Below are 20,102 nucleotides of genomic sequence, written 5' to 3' on the forward strand. Positions count from 1 at the left end.
AAACGTTGTGTGGAAACTCAGACTTTGCAAATGATTACTTCAATCAGCAGAAACCCTGAAACTCTAAGCATGAAATATCATACAGGGTCTTAAATTTTCTGTGATTTTCCCAATACAGTTTATTACAATAACTATTGCTCCTGCAGAGAAAATAAATCTTTGATTCTATTTTTAAAAATTCCTATAGAATAATTGCTTTACATTTCTTCTTCCCCTTCAAATATTTCTATTGTATTAAAATATGTATAGATTTTTGTTTTTCTGATTATAGAATTTTAATTGTGAATGATTTAGGAAAAGTTATTTTTAGACAATATGATTATATATGGAGAAAATTCAAAAGAATCTACAAACAATCACTTGAATTAATAAATGAACTTAGTGAGATTCTAAGATGCAACCTGATAGAAAACATGTTCTTATATATCAGAAAAGTGAAATAGAAAATTTAATTTGGAATAATTATAAAATAACAGTGGTCTTATGAATTCTTTAAAACTAATTGCAATTATATTGTTTCTCTAAAAGAGTCATAACATAGCTTGAGATTGACTAATGTGGATATTCTATTAAGATGAAGTAGACCAAAATAGTGCAATAGACATCTTGACTCTATGTTAATCAACTATAAGATCTTTAACAAGGAAGTTTACTTCATTGAACTTGTTTCCTCATGTGTGAAATAGGTATTTTTCAAACTGTTTCTAAAGCAGTAGAAGACTTCTTTTAAAACTGTTCACTATATCTTTAATATGGAAAATAGCTAAAACAAATATTTCTCAGACTATTTAAATTTCCACTATGTGGTCTGGAAATGATGATCTCAGCAGGTATAGTGAGTCTTTGATGCACTGCTGTGAAGACATCACTCAAAGGAAATACTTTAACATGCATAGTAGTAACTTTCTGAAGGCCAGAGTGAGTAGAAGCAGAATATATACTATCCAATGTATAGTTTGTTTTTATTCATCTATGATGTATTAACTTTAAAGATTGAGATTTTAAACTAAGGAGGAAGCAGAATGGTGTGCTGCCTCAGACCAGAGCTAAGGACAACTTGGAGCTGGTATAGCTAACTGCTTTACCTTTGGATATCTGAGAAGTTAGATGGGAGAAAGAATATTTGGTGACAAGGCAAGAAAGTTTGTATCACTTAACCATTTATACTTCTTTGACTAGTTGATATTTGAGGTCCTAGAAGCTAATACAGTTCTGTTGGTTACCTTTCCCATCACTCAGACAAAATACTTGAAACTCACAAATTAAAGGAGAAGTTTATCTAGCTCATGATTTCAAGGGATTCAATCCATGGCAAAATGGCTATATGGCAGAAACAGCATGGCTGAAGGAAAAAAAATATATAGATATAGATTTTTTTTTTCTGGAAGTCATAACCTAGAGAAGTGTAAAGTCAAAAGCCAATAAGATGAGCATAAAGGACATAGTAATGTGGGCCATGAGGAAAATAGAAATGAGAAAGCTGTATGCTATGTTTCAGGAAATATCTCAGGTAGAGAGTGTTGAAGGTGGTAAGGGAGATTTCCAGAGATGGAATGCAAATGTCCAATCAAAATACTAGAATTGACCTTGTTTAAGTTGAGAATTTAGAATTTTTCAAGAATCCTTTTAAATTCCCCATATTGATTGCTCATGGGTGGTTAAATGCTATATCCCTTGTGAGTCCTACCTTGCTGTTTGTTTTTGAAAATAACCTTTTATTGAAATAATCTCTTAGTTATTGCTGATGGCTGCTTTTATACTACATCAGAATTGAATAGCTGCAACAACGACTATATAAGTCTCTCAGTTATTGCTGATGGTTGCTTTTGTACTACATCAAGTCAAATAGTTGCAACAAAGACTATATGAGAGCCTGAATGTCCTAAAAGTTTTTCTATTTGGCATTTTGCAGAAAATTTACTATCCAGCTCTTTGTAACCCAGAGGGAGAGATTTCTGGTCAGATAAATACAACCACAGTGTCCTGATGGCTTTGGGAAATAGGAATTGTCTTACTTGGGATGAAATTGTCTTATTTGGGACGGAAGAGTGGGTGATTATTCCTGGGCTAGGACTCAAATACTTGTATGTAGTTGCACTAAGGCCTGCCTCTGGGTGTGCAAAGAATAGAGCTGCTCTCTACACAGTATTTGGATGTGTGCTTCTGAGAAACAAGCACACTATGCAGTTAATCGGCTGAGCTGTTTTAGCAACTGTGGGCTTTAGAACATGTTGGTTGATGACACAAATTCCTTTTCACACAAACTTCCCATATTTTTACACCGTGTAAAGTTGGTAATGACTGACCAGTAGAAAAAGCCTGTAATTATAAAAGAACAGAAGGATATGGGAGAAAATTAGTGCCAGGACACGAAAAGTTAAGATGGAACACTTATCATTTTTCCAGAAGGAGAATATGCATTCTGTTACAAACCATTATTTCTCTTTTAATGATACTAGAATCACAGCCAAATGGAATTTCTTCCAAGAAAATAACTCCAAATATAAGATAATGAACAATGAAACCAGCTGACTATCTGAAGGCTTTTTCACATGCTATGTATTCATACGCCAATGGATCATGACAGCAAAAATACTATAATTTTTCATTGGAGCAAAGGCTAATGAACCTGTCTATTTCACAGTCCTAAAGAGTGTGCTTTGTTAATCTCTATGTAAGTAAAGTGAAATAGCAAATTGACCTACTTCCCTTGGAGAATCAAATATGGAGGAAATAGAAGTTCCTTTGGATCTCAGGCTACCATGATCTTATTCTCTTTTCCTTTACCACTCAAATTAATAGAAATACAATCTAAATGAACTATAATGTCTTACCATTTACTCCTCATTCATTTCACTATTTGTAATCTACTTATAAATAAATCAGCCTACACGGATGTGCTCTCAATCAGCTCCACTAACTTCCTGAATGGCAAAGTGAATGTCCTCTTTTTCAATCCACTATTGCCTTCCTGGACATGATACAACGTCTGTATTTCTCCAAACACTCTTTTGCCTTCCTCTGTAATTCTTTTCCCATACTCATCTGGAATTCTGTCATTATCTTCCTTTCATTAGAGATCTCATGTACTTCCATAAGTTTTATGGATCCCCTTTGGGTTGACTGCTTCCTAGTTCACAGGTCTCAGTATTCTAATGTTCATAATTAATATTCAAATAGAATTCTAAATCACACTATTGCATCATCTCTCCCTTACTTCTCTCCTATTAGATGCTAAATTTGTACTGTAGTTTCTATTTCTGAATTGTTTCTTGTGTATAAACCCCTCCCATATTTAACTCCTCATGATCAGGACTATAGCTTCAGCCCCAGTTCCAGCCTTTATTAATTTATACCCGTAAGAGATATCAGTGGCTTAACTACTTTCTGAGCCTAAGGAAGCCCTTGGTTATGACTCTTAAGCTACACTGACAGCTCGTTCATTTCATAGCTCACCTCTAAGCAGCACAACCAAATATAAAATTTCAATGTTCTTTTAATAAATCTACCAAATTAGTAACAGAGCCTCTATTATTTGAAACCTTGAGAAATTTGGATTCCGTTCCTCTTGAGACTTCTTTTCTTTCCTTCCTTTGGCATAATATTCCACCCAGTCAAATTGAATAACGTTGCTCCTCAGAACTGGCTATAATTTCTCCTGCCATTATATTCCTTTCTTTAACCTTTTTCCCAATTTCAAATTTGAAATATTAGTCTATTGTATGGCTCTTCTTCATGAGTCATTCCAAATGTATTTTGTTCATAAACCTTTTCTGTATTTCATAACCACTTTCATGCTTTAGATAAAATCCTACGTGATTCTTTCATCCTTGAGTTAAAGTTGCACAGCTTTTTTAGAACCTCTCACAGTATATGCAACTGACTTAATATTGCCAGGTATTATGATTCTTGTGTGCTTTATTATCATCCATTCTCTGTCACTCCACTTAATAAGTTAAAAGTTTCTTATAGACCAGACTTGAATAATATTCATCTTTATACTTGATAAACATAAAAATTAAATAAATATTAGTTGAATTGAGTTGTCTACACATAATGAATTTTTGACAAAATTGCTGAATTTCACATTACGTCTATACATATGTTATTTTAGCTAAATTTTATTATGCAAACTCTCATAGATTTGGCATAAGAGGCCAAAACTCTTTCCTGCATCAAAATACTGTAAACTTATTTTTATTTGTTATTTGTTAAATTTTGAATAATGTAAATGATGATATTAGATTTAATAAACCCTTTGTCAATTCTTTGGAATGAAAACAAATGACTGTATAGTATTAGTCAGCTTTCTGTTACTCTAACAAAATACCTGGAATGACTTATGAGAGAAGGTTTATTTTGGCTTGCAGTTTTGTAGCGTCCAGGTCATGACCAGTAGGCACTGCTGCTTTGAGCCTGAGACAAGGCTATATATCATGCCGGGAATGTGTGATGGAGTAAAACTATTCACATTTTGAGTGAGGGGCAACAAAACAGAAAAGATAAAGACAAGGATTCCAGGGCTGGGGATTTAGCTCAGTGGTTCCACCACCTGCCTCTCAGGAGGAAAGACTGGAGTTTGATCCCTAGTACCAAAAAAAAAAAAAAAAAAAAAAAAAAAAAAGAGAGAGAGACAGGAAAAAAAAAAGACAAGGATTCCACAATCCTTTTGAAGTCTTCCTTCCTATGGCCAAAGAACATCCCATGAGGCCCTGCCACTCACTGGCTCCACTATCTCCCAAAAATTCTGCCCCTGGGACAAATCCTTTGGCCCTTGGGCCTTGAGAAGACATCTAAAATCCAAACCATAGCACACTCCTAAGCTAAAACTGCTCTCACATAGATGATAATAGAAGTATAGATTGAGTTAAAAGCAAGTCACACCTCTATAAGTTTTACCCCTTCTAAGATTACAGAAAAACCAGAATTAGATTTGAATTCAGAATCTTCTGGGAAAAGATAATGCAAAAGCTAAGGTCGGTCATAGGGTCTTGCCTAAACTCATGGGTCAGGTTCCTAGTTTGCTTCTCCACCTCTAGTGGTCTCAATATCCTGAGTACTGTTACCAAGATAATTTTCGCGAAGTTCCACTATGAGTACATGTTTGCAGTATATAATATTTACATTCAACATTGGGAATTAGTTCACATACACAAGACATATTAATTCTTTTTTTATTCCTCTTTCCTCCCCCTCCCTTCCCATCTCTTGGCCTCCTTCTCTTTTACAAAAGTCTGTGACTAAATGTTCTAAGATGAATAAGTTTGATTGCTTCTTTTAAGAACTTTATTTCAAAAACAATAGTTTGATAGCAAGTAAATGAAAGCAAGAAGTACTGAATACTATAGGAACTTTATTACAGAAATTATAACTTCCCTTGTATAGTTACTTATTATTCTGTCTTTAGTTTGCATTTACTATGATTACCAATATTATCATTATCAAAATATTTTTATTTTTTCATTTTGCAAAAATTTACTGCAAGATATTGTTTTAGGCACTTGGGTAGTAAACAAAATACTACAGAAATTTTATAATCTATTGAGTTGAGAAGAGAGAATACAAAATAAACAAGCAAATTATGTAGTTTAGAAGCATTTGTTTAATACTTGTTTGAATATTTTGTCTTCTAAAAATGTAGGTCATTCTATCTGTCTCTAGTTTTTCCCAGCCTTATGTTTTCTTGGGAAAAATTTGTTCAGTCTGAACTCAGAAAAACTCATTCTACAGGACCTGCTCAAATAGCTTCAGTTCTCATGTTTCAGTCTGTTGGACAAGGCTGATGGGGGAGAATTAGGTATGGATCAGTAGATTGCTTGAGTGGAACTCGGAGAGTCTAATGTGAAGCTTGCTTAAACTGTGTAAGAGGGGAAGCAGAGAATGCCCTTCTGCAGAGAGAAAGAAGAATGAGGTATTGACGTGTTGATGGGAGATCTTGTGGTCCTAAAGAATGTGAATGCCCCTTAGGATGCCCAACTGTATTTCTTTCCCTTGTATGTCATGAGGTAAGTGTCTTGCTTTTAATAAGTTATCTTTTTTGCTTATGATATGTTGAGCATATTTTGTTACTTCACAAACAAGCAATCACTACATAACATCTGTTTTGTGATTTTCAAGCAATAGAAAATAATTTCAAAAGAAATATTAAGTATTCAGTAGATGCTATCCAATTCATCTGAACTACATGCCCAGGCTGATGTGGGCTCTGTGCTCAGCTATGTTGATGTGTGCATGGCCTTTTCACTCTGAGCTACATACGGTAATCAGCATTTGTAGAAATTAATAAATTGGTTAATTATTGTCTAAAAGTACTTTCTTCTACCTCCTTGAGTGATATGAAGAGAGGAAGCTAGAAATCATGCTTCCTGCTTCCAAACTGGGACAACTCTCTGGAGGTAAACTAATCTAGAATGAAAGAGGAGGCTGAGAAAGAAAGGCCATTGTAACTTTGGGTACAGCTGGTGAGAGAGGTTGGAGTGGGCTGTATTGAATTGTTTATTTCCCAGGTTGTGAGTAGCTAATAAATAAGGCGATAAAAGCAATGAAGGGAGACATGAAGTCCTTGAAAAACCTCTGTTAGAGTGTTTTGAGGGAACACTTTTATTCTGAATTCTGAGGCTATGGAAAACTGAAAGCTAATGATAGCAAATAATGCGATGTTATGGGCAGAGGGCAGTTCCTGAAGTATGGAAAGCAGGGAGAAGTAAATTCAGCTCAGAAATCACTGGGTCTTGGCTAGGTTTGTGACTATGAGGCAAAAGAATGAAATTCTACCTTGGGTCATGAAAAAAAATCCATTTTAATAACAGTCTAAGTGTAAAAGATAATGAAAAATAGAATGCATTCTTTCTTTGAGACATGGATGAGACAAAGAAATATCATGATTTTCGAATTCTTCAGGAGGGGCATCATCTTAGACAAATCTTTGGGAGTCTGACAGTCCCACTGGCAGCATGTGTTCAGCGTACCTACTCCATCAGTGAATAGCAGTGGTTCCCAGTCATCCTTCTACACATGACTAGGATTATAGCCAAAGAAGAGAGGAAAATGAAAGAAAAGGAACAAATTAAAAACTACTCGAGAATGATACTTTTAAAAATAGCTGAATTCTGATGAAGCATTGTACTTTTTATAAATAGACAATCTTCTGTTGACATATGATAGTATGTAATACAGGAGCAGTTTCTTGATTTTTCAACATGTTTTTCCTACACTTGAGAGAATGGAGCAGGTCATTTAGCTGTGTACATTCTTTTAATGACCTGATAAAAAGTCACTTTTCTCACTAACTTGTCAAAATTTAGTTAAAGAAGTAAAATAAACTCAGAGTATTTCCCAACACACCTCTAATTATTTTGAAGCCTTTCTCAGGCTAATTTTAAATCCTGAATATATGTGAATAAAATAATTACTATTCTAGCTCTCCATAGTAGAAGTAATCATTATTACTGCAAACACGTGCTAATAAATAAAAGAATGAGAAAAAATTATTCAGAATACTTATGTTAGTTTATGAAAATTATTCAACCAAACAAAATATCAAGTGCTGAAAAGAAAAAAGTCAATATTATCCAAATGAACATTTAGTGATCAGTAAAGTTGAAAGGTATTCTCTCATATCAAGCAAAAGTCAAAAGTTAAATTCATTAAAATTATTTCTATGAAATTAAATTTTAAAAAGAAATTTAATTTTTAAATTTAGTTATTTTGCTTAAAATTTAAGTTTTGGAAGATTTTACTGTGCATTACTGTATGTTGCTGCTTTGAACGTTAATTTTATACATTACAATTTATATAAACAAGTTATATTGAAATTTTCTCAGAAATTATCACACACTTGTAAGTTACTTCTAACTATCTTTAATTTTTCAAATTTAACTTTCAACTTCTAAAAGAGTATTCATTCTGAATTTTGCATTGAACTAAAAAAGTGAGCTCCACACTTTTTTATGTATAAATCACAGATATATAGAAAACATATAGACAAATGCACAGTGTATCTTGGAATAAAAATTTCATGAGAAAGTGGGGGTGATGAGGGAAAACTGTCTAAAAAGTTTTCTCAAGGGTGATAATGAAAGTTAAAAATTTGATTTAAACTATCATATGTGTCTTAAAGGGATTAAGAGGAGAAGGAGTTTGTGAATATCAGCCTATTTATCATTTTGATGCCCCTTATTTGGTGGGTAAGATCTGATTTTGCTAAGCCTAATGTTTCCTGCTGGAGGAAAAAGGGAAGTAGCGGCCTGTCTGAGTGAGCTAACATGGTTCCTCTAAGCCCTTTGCTACTGCAGCATTCTGCAGGTAAAAACTGGCTCTCTCCACTTCAGTACTCATTTCTGTGTGCCTTTTAGCACATAGCTACCTCTGCTCTTATGCACCCGCTACTGGGCCTCCATCAGGTTTCTATTTTCCAAAAGTTGTTGAAATGTTATGTGTACTGAGGTCTCTTCTAGTCTCTTTGCTTTGGACTTATAATACTTTATTCTGTCCAGTTGCACTGGGAGATTGAAATAAGCCTATGTGCCCACTTACCATGTTCTATAGAAAGGCATAGTCTTTTAAATGTAAATAAAGTTAATCTCAATTACATCCATTTAACTAATATTTTCCCTAGCCTCCTCTTAAGAAACTTTAACATGGTCAACTTCTGTTGAATTTTTATTGTAAATTAAGTCTTCTAACCTGTTTTGATCACAAATATAAAAAATACAATTTATGTTTCTGTGAGAGAAAGATTTGCACTCAGCCTGAAGCTGAACTTGCCTTAGGCATTATGGCAATAAACAAATGCTTTTGTTTCTATGGTTTCTCCAATAGCTGACATTTAGCAGATATTGTTACATGATCTGAGGCACCAGGGAGATATATATGTCAGAGAAGGCAGGAAAACAAAGAAAGCACCAGAGAATTAGATTCACAAAGCTGTGATTTCATTATTCTACAAGGACTAGATGGTTGAATGAAACAGTGCTTGTATATAAATGCTTTTTCTGTTCTTCTCTCTGGGGTAATTTAAAAGAAAACCATCAGGGAACAACAATTACACAACAGACTAGGTAGGTGGGAAAGCCAAGGCACCTGGCCGCCAAGCAAAACTTTCCAGATGGCTCTGACATGATATACTTTCATAGCCCTACTCTATAGTAAAGAAGGACTTAACATATCTTTTCTTGACATTATGGAATATGCTTAATTGACCTATTGTGTAATTACACTGATTCAAACTTTTCTAATAGATAAGTTGGAAGGAGATGAGAAATAGCTTATTTTAAAAACAAATGAACTCTACAGCTTAGAGTCCACTGTTTTGTACTGAGATCCAGTACAAGGTCCCAGTGGACCAGACCAAACCCATGTGGAATCATTCATGATATAAATATTGCTAATCAAACCGAAGATTTAAGAAAGGAAATATACCCCCAAACAGAAAAGTAGGTTATTCCAGTCTACCCAAAACAGAAAAGTAGGTTATTTCAGTCTACCTAAGTCAGTGTAATAAAAAAAGTCCTTTCTGCTTGAACCTATACCAAAAAGTAACTGGAGTAACCTGATGTTAACCAGTTTTTGCTTTTTATCCTTATTGTTCTGTTCCCTTCTTCCCACCTTACATCACCTCATTGTTTTGGCATTTCCCAGAGGGGGTTCCCATTCTATTTTGAAGAATAGAGACTGACTCCATTCATAACTCACAGATAAGAGCTAATTATATCTACAACTAAATTAGTTGCAATTTTTTCTTTTGATACATATATGGAAGACAACAAAAATATATCTCATGACAGGAATTTTTCAGTTTATACAGTTTCTCTTAATAGAAATATACTTATCAAATTTAGAAACTTTAATAACTGACAAAGTGCTGTTATTTAATGTACAGTTCATGTTTTTCATATTTCAATATTGTTAATTATTTATATTCAATATTATTATTTGTTTCATTAGTACCATTTATTATCCTAATAGTATCAGCTTAAGATCACATATTTCTTTTAGTTATAATGTCACTCTATTTAATTTAATGTAAGAGCAGTTTACTAAAATTTGTATTGTCATTCAAGACAACAATTTTGAAGAATAAAGGTCAGATATTTTTAGAACATATTTTACTCCAGGTTTGTCTGAAAATATCAAATTAGAAGAAGAAAACATCAATAGATTTTGAAATTTCAAATAAACATTACATACTGAAAATAAGTGCATTTTGGGAATATTTGTGTTCAGTTTACTAATATGTGTTTAGGAATTTTGTGTCTGTGTTTAGGAGAAAGATTGGCCTGTAATTTTTTATTCTTGAAGTATATCGTTATTTTATAGTATTAAGACTATGGTGGTCTTAATAAACAAGTTGGAAGTGTATCTTTTTTTTCCTAGATTGTAGCCTGTTTAAGATTTAATCAGACATATATTCTCTTTAATAGAAACAGGACCATATCAATTATCTATTTCTTGTGTTGTTTTTGGTAAATGTTTTTCTTGGAATTTTTTGATATCTCTTTCTCTATTTTGTGGAACAAAATTGTTTGACATATGTTCTTCTGATTATTCTTTTTTTTTTTGAGACAAAGTCTTACTATGTAGTTCAGGCTGTCCTTGAACTCACTAGGTAGTCCAGGTTGGCCTTGAACTCTTGGGGATTCTGCTTCAGCTTCCATAGTACTTGTATTACAGGCATGAGCCACAACGGCTGGCTCCTATGATTATCCTTGATATAAAAATTGTTGTTATTAATATTTTTTTGTTTTCTTTTCTTCTTTAAGCTTTCTCAATGTTTTAGTCCTTTTAAAGCTTCAACTTTGGGTTTTATTAATTTTATCTTTAGCATTTTTGTTTTCTGTCATATTAATTTCTGTTCTTATCTTTATTTCCTTTTTATTTAGCTCAAGATTTTTAAATTGTACACTTATATGGTTTTAAATTTTCCTTTAAGTACTAGTTAAGCTGCAGTCTTATATTTGATATGTTGTATTTATTTTCAAGACATTTTTTAAATTTCCATTTTTATCATCTCTGATTTATACATAATTTAGAAATGTGCCAATTAGTTTTCAAATATTTTGGAATATATATATATATATATACACACATACATACATATATATATACACATATATAGTATATACATGAAAAATTACACTATTTCAGAACACATTGATTTATATGCAGACCCCTGAACTGTTGAGACTTGCATTATGTCCCAATGTATGATCTCTTACCAACAATGTATTGTGAATGTCTTACATACACTTGAAAAAGTGCTTATTAATATGCTTTGGCTATAGTCTGGCATCAGTTTCAATTAGGTCAAACTATATGCAATGTTTTTCAGATGTTATCATTTTTATTCATTTTTGGGCACTTGTTCTATCATTTACTGTGAGAAGTGTACATGAGAAGCATTCATGAGTTTGTATTATTTTGTCATATTTGAAAGCTATATCACTTGACAGTATCTCAAATTATTATATTAAGATTAAAAGCATATTTTCCAGGTTGATTTTCTCTTTTACCATATTGAAATCACACTTAATAACTAGTGGTTTTTCTCTCATTGCTTTTTAAAATAATTTTTGATATCTTTTCCCACTATTTACATTATGCCATTTCAGTTCTTATGTTTAAATTGTGTCTCTTAAAAGCAGACTACCTCTATTTTTTTAATTTCAATTTGATAGTTCTTACATTTTAATTGGACTTTTATATCTAACTTTTAGATCATATAATCACTTATTTTAGTGTAAATTAATTATTTCACTCTGTTTTCTATTAGCATCATCTAATTTTCTTTTTCTTAACCTTCTTTTGAGTAAATCAAATACTTTTATCACTCTTTCTCCTTACTAGCTTTTTGTTATGAATGTTTATCCTCTTAACAGTTATCTAGAAATCACAATAGACTCCCTTGACTTAATTGAATATAATTCTATTTCTACTATGGTGCTGTATTCTAGTTTACTTTTACATATATTTTAAGAAAACATTGTTATTATTATTGACTTAGTCAATATTAACTTAAATTTGCACATACATTTACCCTTTTCAATGTTTTCTATTCCTTCTTGCCTTTTTGTGTTTCTTATATGCAATCATTTTCCTTAGGCTGAAAACAATTTTTTAAGTTTCTTGTAATGATAATCTGTAATCTGAAATTCTCTGATTTTATTTGCTTGAAATGCTCTTAAAAATATATTTTATCTGGATACAAAATCTGGCTAGCTGTTACTCTTTTTTCACGTCTAAAATACCATGCCATTATTTTCTGGCTTCTATATTTTCAGGTAAAAAGGCATCTGTTTTCTTGTTATTCTAAAGGTAATATATCATTTTTCTCCTCTGGGTAATTTTGATATCTTATTTTTCATAGGGTTATTTTCTTTTTGGTATTCATAGAGATTCTTTGTGTTTTTACTTGTTAAACTTCTTTTATTAGTTCAGTACACTCTTTAGCAATTACCACTTCTGTGTTAGCTTTCTGTTTCTGTGATAAAATATCTGAGAGAAGTAATTTAAAAAGAAGAAAGTTTTTTGTCTCATGATTTTAGAGGTTTCAGTCCATGGTCAGCTGTCTCTATTACCCTTAAGCCTATGGTTAAGGCAGAGTGTCATGGCAGGGAATATGGAGGAGGAAAGCTGTTTATTTCACACCCTCTAGTGACCAGGAAGAAGAAAGTGAGAGAGAGAAGGGGGAAAGGGAGAGGAAGAAGGAGCTAGGAAAGGGGAAGAGAGAGATGGGGGGGGAGAGACAGAGAGAGAGAGAAAGAGAACAATATGTCCTAGATCTTACAACATTCTATGTCCTTAACCATGTTGATGCTTTATCTTTTACTTTCTCTACTTCCAATTCAATTATTTTCTGTACTTTCAATTTACTTCCTGTACTTTCAAAAAGAATAACAGCTAGCCAGATTTTATATCCAGATAAAGTATATATATATATATATATTTTTTTTTTTTTTTTTTTGGTACCGGGGATTGAACTTGGGTCCTTGCTCTTGCAAGACAGGTGGTGGAACTGCTGAGCTAAATCTCCAGCCAGATAAATATATATATATATATATATATATATATATATATATATATATATATATATTTGGTGCTGGGGATCGAACTCGGGGCCTTGTGCTTGCACAGCAGGGGGCGAAACCACTGAGCTAAATCCCCAGCCCAGATAAAATATATTTTTAAGAAACATTTTCAAGCAAATAAAATCAGAATTCCAGATTAGAAATTATCATTAAAATTTCTGTACTTTTAGATCACTAATCCTCTCTTCTGATGTATTCAACATGTTGTTAAAACCATCTGTCTTGTTCTTAATAATTTAACACATTTTTCTGTTCTAGTTTTGGGTATTTTTTAATCTTTGACACCACCCCCACTGCCATTTTCATCATGTCCTAGCCCCTGGCAACAACCTCTACTCTGCTCCTGTGAGTTCAACTTCTTTAGATTCCACATCTAAGTGAGATCACTCAGAGTGTGTCATTTTGTCCCTGGTTTATTTCACTTAATCTAGCAAAGGTAGCACAAGGTAGCAAAGGCAACGGAGGGGACCTTAACAGTGTTTTTCTGCTCCTTTTATCTTATTCAGATTATAGGGATTAGTGTACTGGTGTACTCGTTTTGTAATCACATGCCCTTAATCCTAGCATCACACATTCCAGATTTAGCTACCTTCAAAGAAGAGTTCATGATGCTTTGAGGGGACATCTAGACACAAGCCACATCAAGAAGTTATATCATACCCTGCATACCATCAGATTACAGTAGAATGAAGTTAGAAATCAATGACAAAAGAAAACAGAAATTATGAAAATGCATGGAAACTAAACAATACACTCTAAACTAAGCAATGGATTACAGAAGAAATCAAGGAAGAAATAAGACAGTCTAGAACTAAATAGTAATGCCAGTACAACATACCAGAGCTTATTGGAGACAATGAATGCAGTCCTAACAGGGAAGTTTATAACTGTTAAAGACCATAGCACAAAAACAGAGCAAGCCCAAATACATAACCCAGCAATGCACCATAAAGTCCAAGAAAAACAAGAATAATCCAAACTCAAAGCTAGTACAGGAATGAAATTGTAAAGATCACAGCAGAAATTAATGAAATTGAGACAAAAAAAATCCAAAGAATTAAAGAATTGAAGAGTTGGTTCTTCAAAAGTATAAATAAATTAGAAAAACTCTTGGTCAGTTGAACCAAAAAAAGGAGACAAAAGACCCAAAGCAATGCAATTAGAAGTGAAAAAGATGAAATTACGACAGATAATGGTGAAATAAAAAACATTATTACCAAGTACTTTGCAAAACTGTACACCAATGGGCCAGGGATGTAGCTCAGTGGCACAGTGCCTGCCTGGCAAGCTTGAGGTCCTGAGTTCGACCACCGATACAAAAACAAAACAAAAAACAACAACAAAAAAAACCCCTGTAAAGCAATAAATTGGAGAATTTAGAAGCAATGGATGGATTTCTAGATACACATAAATTGTCAAGGCTGAACCAAGAAGATTTAAACAGGCAATGAAATTGTATCAGTAACAATGACAAACAAACAGCAACAAAAACACCTACCAACAAAGAAGACCTCAGGTCCAGACAGGCTTACTGCTGAATTCTGCAAAAACTTCAGGAAAATTCTATCACCAGTATTCCTCAAGCATTTTAAAGATAATGAAAGAGGAATACTGCTAAAGCCATTCCTGGATTCTACTATTACCCTGATTCCAAAACCAGATAAGCAGCCAATCAAAGAAGAGAACTATAGACCAATCTCTTTTCAAAATTAAAAAAAAATTTACTAGTACATGTTTGTAGTACATAATGATTATATTAATTTTGGGGAATTGGTACATGTACATAACACATGTCAATTACTCCTTTTCCTCTTCTCCTGCACCCCTTTCTGCTTCTTCCCAGCATGAGATTCATTTATCTTCTAAGTTCTCATATAATTAATTATCATCCATACAGATTAACAGCCAGACTAACAGGCCAAAGCACATAAAATGCATAAGACAATTATACTACATCAGTTATACATTGCTCATGCTGGATAGCAATAACTTTTTTCTCTTGTCTGTCTTTTATTTTATACTTTATTTATATATTGAGTTCCTTGTATAAGAGCAACCATGGGATGTTTACACTTGTGTGTTTGATTTACTTCACTTAACATGATCTCAAGATGCATCCATTTTCCTACAAGTGACTCAAGTTTATGCCTTTTTATGGCAGAATAGTCCTCCATTTTGTATAAATACATTTTCTTTATTCATTCATCTATTGGTGGACATAGAGATTGCTAGCTAGTGTTTATTTCTATTTCCTGTCTTTTCTTTTCTTCTTTAAATCGAATAGGGGTCATTGTGCACCTGCTTCTAAGGAAACTATGTTCTTCCAGATAAGTTTATTTTTCTCCTTGCATGCAGTTATAGTATTGACACATCACTATGATCCACTGAGTGACTGAAATGATCTCAGCTGAATGTTAGTGTCTGTGGAGATGGCCTGTATATGATTTTTGGTCCTCCTTGTTTAAGTCTGGATTGGAAGTCAGTTATGTTTGTTAGGACTCCTAATTCATTGTTGTCCTGCTTGCATCCTCCAAACTATGAAACATTGAAAAATTATTCTTAGCCTTTTCATGTATTTACTGCTGTCTGTTTGTTTTCTCTAGCTGTTATCATTAACACTTTAGGTTGAAGGAAAAGTTTGAAGAGAAAAAACTGAATCATGTATGGACTCACTTCTTTGCTTCCCTTTTCCAGCCTATTCCTTGAGTTCTGACTCTCAATAGTTCTTCAACTTTTGTTTTTGCATCACTATAGACAGTGAAAAGCCCTGATCTGATTTTTTGCTATGTTTTCTTGCCCACTTCACATAGAAAACAGAAAATTCTTTGAAAAGAAAATTGCAGAGAATTTGCCTTACCTTAATGGATTTCCCTTTTTTCAGATTTCTTGGTTCCTAAAGTGGGTTTTTTTGCCTTTGATATTACCTTTCAAATTTAGGCTTTTAGAGTTGCTTATGTTAGGAAGTTTGGTCTGATAGAAAGTGCAGTGACTTAATCAAAAATCAAACAAGGTTATTTTACAAAATAGCTGTTATGTTTTTTTCTGATTAGTAGAGTAATATATTTTACATAAATTTAGATATCACAAAGCAAAAGGAAAAAAATTTAAAAATCATCCATGGTCTTTTTTCTTTACTATCTTCACTTAGTTAATTCCCAGTCATTTTTCTGTTTTCAACCTCAGTTAACTTTTACTTTTTAGATGCTATTCACCCTTCTAAAAATGTGCTGTTATATATTTGCTTTTGTGTTTATTTCATTAGAAATTTGTGATTTTTAATTTGTGTTTATTTTTGTGTGTGTGTTCATTTGTTTTTTTATTTGTGTTTATATCATTACAGTTAACTTTTAACTTTTTAGATGCTATTCACCCTTCTAAAAATGTGCTGTTATATATTTGCTTTTGTGTTTATTTCATTACCATTTGTTTCTCTCATTAAACTATTTGTTCCATTGTGGCAAAGAGCATGTCTGCTCATTTATGTAAACCTAGTATCATTCACAGGCTGGAACATGGCAGATATTTGACATTTATAAAATGTATTTTACTACACTATTTCTTTTTTGTATATATATATTTTCAACTAAGATTCTATTAGGTATGTCATCTTCATATGTAGTTTTATATTTTAAAAATTTATTTAATATTGTAGAATCAGCATTTATCTGTATGAAGTTTTTCTTCTAATATCAGCTCAGACATCAATTATTTGACCTCAGAAATGTCGGCTAATATTTTAGCAGTTTCTTTAGTTGTTAATTAGAGAAATAGTAATTACATTAACAGGTCTTTCTAATTCTTTTCCAAAGTAAATAAGACCACAGACCTGCAAGGAGCTTGTGACATATAGTTTATCGGGCTTGAAGTGGTTAAACAGTGATGTTGTATACTGCTGCTATCATTGTTGTTTCATGAATGGTTCACATAAACGTATAATTGGGCTATATGAAGTTTACCTTGAATTTCTAAGAAAGATATATCTCTTTCCTTCCCCACCATAAGACTCTTCACACATAAAATATTTATGTAACGTAAAAGGAAGGACTGTCAAATGGAAGGACTGAGTAAAAAATAACAATAGTATAAAATTAAAATATGATGCAGCTGTTTACATTGCAGCAAAATAGGCGATTAGCTTTCTAGAGTATTTTGAAAGGATGGAAACACATCTGCCAAAAGGTAATAAACACTTCCAGCTAGTTAAATGCATGAGGAAAAATAATTGCAATTATTAATAAATACTGAGGAAGAAAAACAGCTATCCCATCTTAGAAGATTTGAAAGGAGAGAACTGGAAGACAAACTGCAAAACTCAGATGAGACCAGAACATTTCTTCTAGCAATTCTGGGTCATTTTTAGCAAACCTCATCTCTATACATTTCTAATTTGTTTAGTTTTTTCATTAAATTATTTTATTATTTTCTTTTGTGTATGGTAGCATGGTGCCAATTATGGCTTCAATAATTTCCATAAATATTTCTGTTCCCATGATAAATTCTTAAGATTAAAATTAAAATCTTCAACTACAGCTATTTGTAATACCTAGGTGGATAAAAAGAATTTGCTTAACTATGAAAGTCAAGATTTTGATAGGAGGAATTTGCAAAACTAGTTATGTAGTGTGACCTAGAGATTGCTTTTATGGAGGGATCATTTTTCTTCTAGGTGAACCTCATGCTATTTTTTTTTTGTAGGAAAGAAGTTGAAAGTACTATGTAATTACAAAGTATAAGTATTAATACTTCCTTAACTAAATTCCTTGTCTTAGAGAAATTCCACTCTCTCAATGTGTTTGAGGAAAAAAATTCTAGCACTTTCCAATGAGGAAAACTTTGCTATTCTGTTTCTTTTGTTTAGAAAAAGTTATAAAACTTGGGGAACTGGAATAATTTTGTCAGACAATTTGGCAATAAATATATTTTTCACATGTCTGTTCCTTTAAATTCTGTTTGGCAAACTGGCGATTAAGTCCACAAAATGAGAAACAGAGATTTAGTCTAGATCTTAATTGGGGTAGGAGTGAGAGTAGGAGGTGGAAGAAGCTGAAACATTCACGAGTCTGTGGCTTCACCAAGTTTACGAATGATCATTAGTGACTGCTGAAGCAATCACCTACATCCTTTGTGCTGTTTTTGGAAACAGAAAAACAGAGATCCTTTGTCTTGAAATTGCTGTACTAAGATAATTCCAGCTGCTAAAGATGTCAAGGGAACACAGTTACGTTCACTAATTACTAATTAAACCAAATCAGCTTTATTACCATGAGGGGTGAAGAAAGTTATGAGGAAGCAAGAATGCCAAAGTGGTAAAATATGGAGGCACATGTGCAATTGTGAATTATTCAGAACTCAAGACAGGCAATTTATTGCTACTTGTTGCTACAATAAATCCTCACTAATGGAACTCTGTTAATTTAAAGTTGGGAATGATTTGAAGCCAATGTCTGAAATTTATCTTACTCACTATGAAGATGAGGTTTGGAAAGAAAGTTAGTATTTCAGCAATGATGACAATAGATCTGAAAGTCCAGGTTCTCTGCTGCCCTTCTTTAACAAATAATAAATGTCAGTATTTCCTCTTTTGGGCCTGAAGAAAAAGAGGAGTATAGAAGCAGATCTTTTTATACATCACACAAAAGAAATAAAGCCTTTAGACCTTGAGGAAGAAGAGGAGGAGAAAAGACAAAGAAGTGATGGTTGAGAGATGAGATATGAACAGTGTTATGCTGGTAAATGTTTAATAACTACAGCACTTGCTCATTTCTATGGGGTAAAGCCTCACATCCTCAGTAATGCCAAGCTACTAATTTGATGTCATTGAATGGAGACTTGGAAAGATAAAAACAAATATAAATAACCTCAAGGACATAGTGTTGGTGGTCTCTCTACGGGGAGACCTGAGACCCCGGAAAGCACTGACTTTTAAAGAAAGAAAAGGAGACAGCCTGGGGGAGGAACAGCAGTTTACTTCCTCTGGCACTATTCGACAATCACAAAGGGAAGAAGTAAGGCTTTTATACATGTAGGAAAGCAGCTTAGTTATTCTGGCTATCGTCTTTCTGATTTTAACCTCTGGTGACAAATGACTTTAAGTGACTCATAAAAGCTACAGGCAAATTCACAAGTCCCCCGTTTTCATTCACCAATCCTGTACATCAAAGAGCACACCGCAGCCCTCTTCTTATCAGATGGTACCAAGAGAGCAGGAGGACTTCAGCCAAAATCAAGCCCACCAGCCCACCACAAATATCACAGATGTGCATATTGAGTCCTATCTCTCTCACCACCCATAGAGTCACTGGGTCGCTGTCCTCTGATCTCAGGAAATGGTAAATAAGAAAAGTAGGAAAACCTGTTTTTCTCCTGTGATGCTTTTACAAGGTCTCTTAAAGTTTTCTGGAATTCTTTTAACAAACAGACTTGTGGAATTTCCCAGAAACGACTTAATTCTTTTAGTTAACAAACTTCTTGTGATCAATTCTTACAACTAGATAGCTGAATTCTACAATTTCCCACAACATAGATTATTGTGAAGTCTATTTATTAGTAAAATGCCAAGTAAAATTAGTAGAGATATATTAAAATTATCAGGTAAAATTAATTAGAGTATTTCTTATCTTTGTTTCCATGTAGCTTGTTTAAATGGAAGTTTATATAATTTAACTTAAAATGATGTCTGTGTTTAACCAAGGAACTTCTCAAAATTTAATAGTCAACTTGTATGTGTTGGTATGAGCTGGTCCTAGCACACCACTGGATCCTGGCCTCACTCTTTCTCCCAGAGTTGAACCCCTAAAAGGCAGCGATATCTGCCCTAATTAAGGTTATGGTTACTTCAGCAGCTCTCACTTTCCACGTTCCTCTGTGCACACCAAGTAATGGCCTCCACTGTCTAACTTTATTGCCTGTGGGTTTGTGAAGTGATCTCCCTGCTCCAGAGGCCCATCTGTTCATACATCCCAGGCTGTGACAACCATCAGAACTAAGGCATATCCTTACTCATGCTGGAGGATGAGG

At 33.3% G+C, this 20,102-nt stretch overlaps 1 long non-coding RNA gene across 6 annotated transcripts in view; it reads left to right on the forward strand.

Moving 5' to 3' along the window:
• The first annotated feature begins 4,636 nt into the window (after positions 1-4,636).
• The window catches only part of LOC110350098 (uncharacterized), a 147,176-nt gene continuing 131,710 nt past the window's right edge, over positions 4,637-20,102 (forward strand). For all 6 annotated transcript variants that reach the window (XR_015442253.1, XR_015442251.1, XR_015442252.1 and 3 more), the window contains exon 1: positions 4,637-6,005. This is a non-coding gene — a long non-coding RNA (uncharacterized LOC110350098). The remainder of the gene's footprint in view (positions 6,006-20,102) is intronic.

This window comes from Heterocephalus glaber, unplaced genomic scaffold (assembly GCF_053883595.1).
Source record: "Heterocephalus glaber isolate CG9 unplaced genomic scaffold, H.glaber_assembly_v1.0 deba00001538, whole genome shotgun sequence".
Classification (NCBI taxonomy): domain Eukaryota; kingdom Metazoa; phylum Chordata; class Mammalia; order Rodentia; family Bathyergidae; genus Heterocephalus; species Heterocephalus glaber.